Source organism: Tachypleus tridentatus, chromosome 13 (genome assembly GCF_004210375.1).
Source record: "Tachypleus tridentatus isolate NWPU-2018 chromosome 13, ASM421037v1, whole genome shotgun sequence".
In the NCBI taxonomy this organism is placed as follows: domain Eukaryota; kingdom Metazoa; phylum Arthropoda; class Merostomata; order Xiphosura; family Limulidae; genus Tachypleus; species Tachypleus tridentatus.
The window spans coordinates 243,445,598-243,451,862 of NC_134837.1; the positions used below are offsets into that span (position 1 = coordinate 243,445,598).

Below are 6,265 nucleotides of genomic sequence, written 5' to 3' on the forward strand. Positions count from 1 at the left end.
AAAGAACATCTCAAAACATACTCCAAAATTCCTTATACTTTACAACGCTTTAGTTATGAACCCATCATATTTTGATTTTAAACACAGGAACAAAAACTTTGTTTTGTTTTGTTTTTTATAAACCACATTGCTCCAATAAATTTATCCGTTATCAGTTATTATCACTCCTTAACGGTTCACCTTCGGTCTATACGAAGTTACATAAATCTCAAAGTTTTGCCTTATAAACAGTAGAAAACCAACACTGCATGATAAGTTCATTCTATTTACATTACGTATTTTAAGTTTTACATTGTGCCCTAACTGATAAATAATAATGGCGCCCCCTCACGGTTTACACCCGTTGTTTAACGTACCAGTTGACAGTTTCACTTCCGTATGTTTAGCCTAATCAGGCCTAGCTTACATCAAGATTATCTTCCTACGGTGTTTCAATAAGTAACGTAAACAACAGAAGCATAAAAAAACATATAAGATATCTTTTTAACTTACCAAAAAATAAATAACTTGTTGAAATAACCATGCACGGAATGCAAAGATTGGTAAAATAGTTTTTAATACAAATATAACATTCAGGTCACTTCTTAATTATTCCTACATCTCACTCACAAAAAACAAATAACAACGATGAAAGTCATTGGGCAGGTAATGTGGCAATATATTACACCAATCAAATTTTACTGCATGGTGATGTCAGGAGTTTTTAACATGTTGCGTTGTTTATTTTATGGTAAAAGTTCAAAATGAAATAATTTCATTTGTTTTATTTCTGGTTTGCAATTTTTTAACCGCCATAATGACGACGAGATATTACACTCAAGATTTTTTTTGGTGTGCATATATCTATTGAAAATAATTGTTTAAACCGTTATTTGTAAATAGCAAACTATAAACCAAGATTCATTTTTTTTAAATATTACAGTGACTTCAGTGTACATATCGCTTCTTTCTGAAAACCAAAAGAAAATTTTGTGTACTGTGGTAATATTTTTGAAGAGATTATACATGATGTAATACGTACCATTGTTGTTAATGATAAAAGAAGCAGAATTATTCAGCAAGTTCAACAGGTATTGTACTTATAAGTCATTGGTTTATGCAACGAAGACACAGAACCACTTTTAAAACACTTGGCAACATTTTTTTTCTGTGAGTTTGTTTTAAGTAAAGGTTCCTAAACTTGTTTAATTCGATTTTGATTATGATTGTTTTGTGATTTTATTTATTTTTTAATATTTCGAATAAAACTCAGCATTCAACAATAGGTTAGTAAGAAAAAAATAAATATATATACATATAACATAATTCCCCCTGTGGCTCATCGATAAATCTCAAGGCTTAATACACTAACAATTAGGTGTCGATACCTGAAATGAGCATAATACAAACACCCTGCCCCCCAGTAGAACAGCGGAATGTCTGGACTCACACCACAAGAAACCGGATTTCGATATCCGTAGTGAAAAGAGTACATAAAGCTCAATGTGTTGCTTTGCGCCTAATTCCAAAAACAAACAAACAGATATCCCATTGCGCAGTTTCGCACCTGACAACAAATGAACATACTTATATACATATATAACACATTTACAATATAAAACAAGTCTTACACAATAATGCTAGGTAAAAAAAAAGTCACTAGGGTACAGACTATAATATGGGGTATAAAATGCGCCCTGCATTTTGAAGATGACTAAAGAAGCTAGACCCACACGGCGGTGAGGATGCACAGTCTATCAGGATGAAAGGAGGTTAAAAAATTTGCAAATATGATAATATTGGAAAACATGCAGTTTCACATAACCGGCAGACATGCAAATTCTCGTAAGTTGGAAGAAAAGAAGTGTGAGGTTTTAATAATTACAAATACGTGTGTTTGTTTTCCACTTAACTTAAAGATGTTTAATAAATATACAATAAATCGTAATTCGTAAAGATAATTATTTTTGCAAACTTAATTTTTAATGTGTGCTTAATGCCAGATGTTCCATACAATACTTTCAAGACTCGACCGTTCAGCCATGTATCCAGCTTCAGAAAAGAAACAGGCCCGGCATGGCCAAGCGTGTTAAGACGTTTGATTCGCAATCCGAGGGTCGCTGGTTCGAATCCCGGTCGCACCAAACATGATCGCCATTTCAGCCGTGAGGGCATTATAATGTTACGATCTATCCCACTATTTTTTGGTAAAAGAGTAGCCCAAGAGTTGGCGGTGGGTGGTGATGACTAGCTGTCTTCTCTCTAGTCTTACACTGCTAACTTAGGGACAACTAGCGCAGATAGTACTCTAGTAGCTTTGCGCGAAATTCAGAAAAACAAACAGAAAAGAAGCAGATCAAACTATTGAAGTCACATTAAAATTTTCATCTTCAACAACTACATTTTCTAGACTTTATATGTTTAAAAATCACGATGCAAATGAAGAATATAGGGATGGTGGTTTACATAGAGCAGAGATATTTAAGGAACTATTAAAAAGGATTGTTTTGGAACATCATAAAAAGTTACCGAGCTGTACTTTTGTTTGTTTTGGAGTTCGCGCAAAGCTGCACGAGGGCTATGTGCTCTAACAGTCCCTAATTTAGCAGTGCAAAACTATAAGGAAGGCAGCTGGGATTGACCGTCACGTAATAACGCCCTCACGTTTGAAAAGCTGAGCATGTTTGTATGAATGGAAATAGAACCTGCGACCGTCAGATTAAGAGTCGCTTGCCTTAACCAGCTGGCGCTACCAAGCTGTTCTTAAAATCTCCCTAAAATCTTGTGATGTGTATAAGTTATATTATTTTTTCCAAGTTAAACAAGACGTCCCAGTTATCTGGTAGTAAACTTTTAAACTTTCAATCTCTTATTTTGTTAAAGGAGTTCACACAATAATTGTCGCAAGTTAGTATTTGCATTTTGTGTTTTTTTCTGGAAAAGTAAGCTTTACATTATATATCTAATTAAGTTGTATAGTTTAAAAACTCGTTAGATAACTAAAAATATTAAATAAATTTTAATCAGAATTTAAACAAGTTTTATTTCTTAAATTTTGGGGGATAAAACTGTGTAAAATCAAAATTCAAAATTCTCGCCTGACAATTATACTGTTTATATTATTATTTTCCTTACAATACCACGGTCATCTTTTACACCCTTGTGCAAATTAATTGAAACAAGACGGAAAATTATGATTTTTTTCAATTTTTGCGTTTTATTTCTGAGAATCCAAAAATTACTCACAAATTAATTCATGATATGACCGCCTTCATTTTTCAGAAGATCATTAATCCGCTTTGGTATCGAGTCCACGAGTTGACTGCAATATTTACTAATATTTTTGGATCACGGTATCACACCTCAATTATGGCTTCAATTAGCTTATCTTTCGTAGTACAGTCTTTTCCTCAAAGTCTTTCTTTGCAAATCGCCCAAAGATTTTCAAGAGGATTTAAGTCCGAAGAGTTTCCTGGCCAGTCCAGCACCTTTATTCGTGTTGTAGTCAAAAAATTCTTCACAAGTTTCGATGTGTGGCACGGAGCCAGATCTTGCTGAAAAATGCCAGATCCATCTGGAAATCTCTTTTTCAATTCTGGAACGACTCTTCTCTGCAAAACTTCGATGTTCTGTGGTCCTCGCATCATACCTTCTACGATATGTAAGCCTCCGACGCCATAGTAGCTGAAAAACCCCAAAACATCTTCTTCAAGGGATGTTTTACGAACTGATTGATGTGAGGTTCTCGAAGTTTCTTACCTGGAGATCTGCGAACATGCAGACTTCTTTGACCCTGTACGAAGAAATGAGTCTCGTCACTAAATAATACCTTCTTTCATTGTTCTTACGTCCAGTTCTTGTATTTTAGACCCCATTGATACCGTTTTTTCTTCATTGAGTTGGTAAGAAGTTGTTTATTGACTGGTCTCCTTGCCCTTCTAACGCAATTTCGAATGACGTAATATTCCTCAAAATTTCGTCATATATCCTAAAAATAGATCGACCGTACTGCAAAACACAGCTAATGATGCTGTCTGTGTGAGAAAATGGCTATTAAAGGAAATCAGTGGGTCCAGCGAGCCTACACTGGCCGCCATGCTGAAAATATTGTAAAATGACCATTTGTTTCAATTAATTTGCACAAGGGTGTACATGAACATAACAGTACTTACGAGATCAACTGTTTCAGATATAGCGTAAGTAGATTACTGAGAAACATTTGGTTAACTACTGAATTATTAAAATTTCGTTACTAAATTGAAATCCACTGAACAAGGTACAAAATTAACTCCTGAATAATCTTAACAATCTGTACTTAACTAACAGTCCCCCGCTGGTACAGCGGTAAGTCGACGGATTTACAACGCTAAAATCAAGGGTTTGGTTCCCCTCGGTGGACTCAGTAGATAGTCCAATGTGGAAAATTTAAGTAATTTATTGACTATTACTTTATCTACGTCATTGATATATATCTAAAAGAGCAAAGGTCTTAAGACTAAGCCCCGAGGTACCCACTTTGTAACATTAATCCAGTTTGACTGAACTCCATTTGTAACAGCTTTGTGCGAAATTCCAAAAAAACAAACGAACAAAAATTCTTTTCCATCCGGTTACTTTCCTATTCAATTAGCTAACTTATTTCCCAAATCTATAGAAACAATTTTTTACAAACCTTTTATGTGAGACCCTGTCAAATGCGTTCTGAAAATCAGGATAAACAAATCTACACCTTTATCCTCATCTATACAAGCAGTAACATTTTCAAAGAATGTCAAAAGATTTGTAAGCCAAGATTTTCTCTAAATGAAACTATATTGACTATCCAATAAAATTTTAAATGTTGTTAAAATACTTAGCAAAACATCTTTTACTAGGCTTTTCAAAACTTTTCTCTCAACTGATGTAAGACAAATGAGTTTATAATTTTATTTCGAAAAGAGGAATTACTTTATGTAACTTCCAATCCTTTGGTACATTTCCATTGATCAGGACCTACAAAAAATAATAGTAAATGGTTTACATATCAAATCTTTAAAATTCCTTCAAAATTCTTGGGAAAATATTATCTGACCCGGTAGCTTTGTCAGTTTTTAAACTTCTTATATTTTCTTAACAAACTCAAAATTAATACAGTCAGCTTGTTTGATCTCGTTTCCTCTGATCTTGTTTCATTATTTCTGCTATTTAAAAATATATTACTTATTACATGGTCCTTCGCTTGTACAGCGGTAAGTCTACGGATTTACAATGCTAAAATCAGGAGTTCGATTCCCCTTGGTGGACTCAGCAGATAACCTGATGTGGCTTTGCTATAAGAAAACACACACTTATTACATACTTTTATTTTGTAGTTATTTTTATTAGTTCATTAATTATTGTTATTGTTGTAACTACTAGTTTATATAGGGCCCGGCACGGCCAGGTGGGTTAAGGTGTTCGAGTCGTAATATGAGGGTCGCGGGTTAGAACGTCGCACTAACATACTCGCCCTTTCAGCCGTGAGGGCGTTATAATGTGACGGTCATTCCCACTATTCGTTGGTAAAAGAGTAGCCTAAGAGTTAGCGGTGGGTGGTGACTACTAACTACCTTCCCTCTAGTCTTACACTGCTAACTTAGGAACGGCTAGCGCAGATAGTCCTCATGTAGCTTTACTCGAAATTCTAAAACAAAACAAAACTAATTGTTATTAGTTATTTTATATGTTTAAGTATATTAGCAGGTTAAAAAGTAACGAATAATGCTGTTCTTGACACATGATTTAATGAAGCTTCTAAATATGACCCTCCACTGACACAGCGACATGTCCCCGGACTTACAACACTATAAATCAGTTTTCGAAAGCCACGACTGGCAGAACACAAATAATAACGTCGTTAACTTGGGATTACTAAAAAGTAATGTCGCTACTAAAAAAGACATTACTGCCCAGTGTACAATTCCATCCCAAGAGAGGATTAATTCAGAAATGAAGTTAGTACCAGGATGAACCTCGTGTTCAGAAGAACAGGCAGTCCAAGTGAGTGTCTTTGGAAGAAGGTCGACAATATAATTTATTCTGCAGAATTTGCGCATTACTGTTATTGTTAAATGGATTGAACTGTGCATTATTATGGCTGAATAATAATTAAAAGACTCGTTTAACGACATAATTTGTTACAACACCTTTCTTTCAACCATAAGTCTGTGGAAGTCCCCATAGTTACTAACCACAATTCTTTAGAAATTTGATAATCTCTTTAAGTGCTAATCAAAAGTTTTTTGTAACGAAAAATTACATGTTAAAA

The 6,265-nt window shown here is 34.4% G+C and overlaps 1 protein-coding gene across 1 annotated transcript in view; it reads right to left on the reverse strand.

Moving 5' to 3' along the window:
- Positions 1-649, reverse strand: part of LOC143238909 (uncharacterized) — a 32,095-nt gene extending 31,446 nt beyond the window's left edge. Inside the window, exon 1 of the mRNA XM_076479557.1 lies at positions 493-649. The gene's annotated coding sequence lies outside the window, so the exon portion shown is untranslated. The remainder of the gene's footprint in view (positions 1-492) is intronic.
- Between the last annotated feature and the right edge of the window lie 5,616 nt (positions 650-6,265).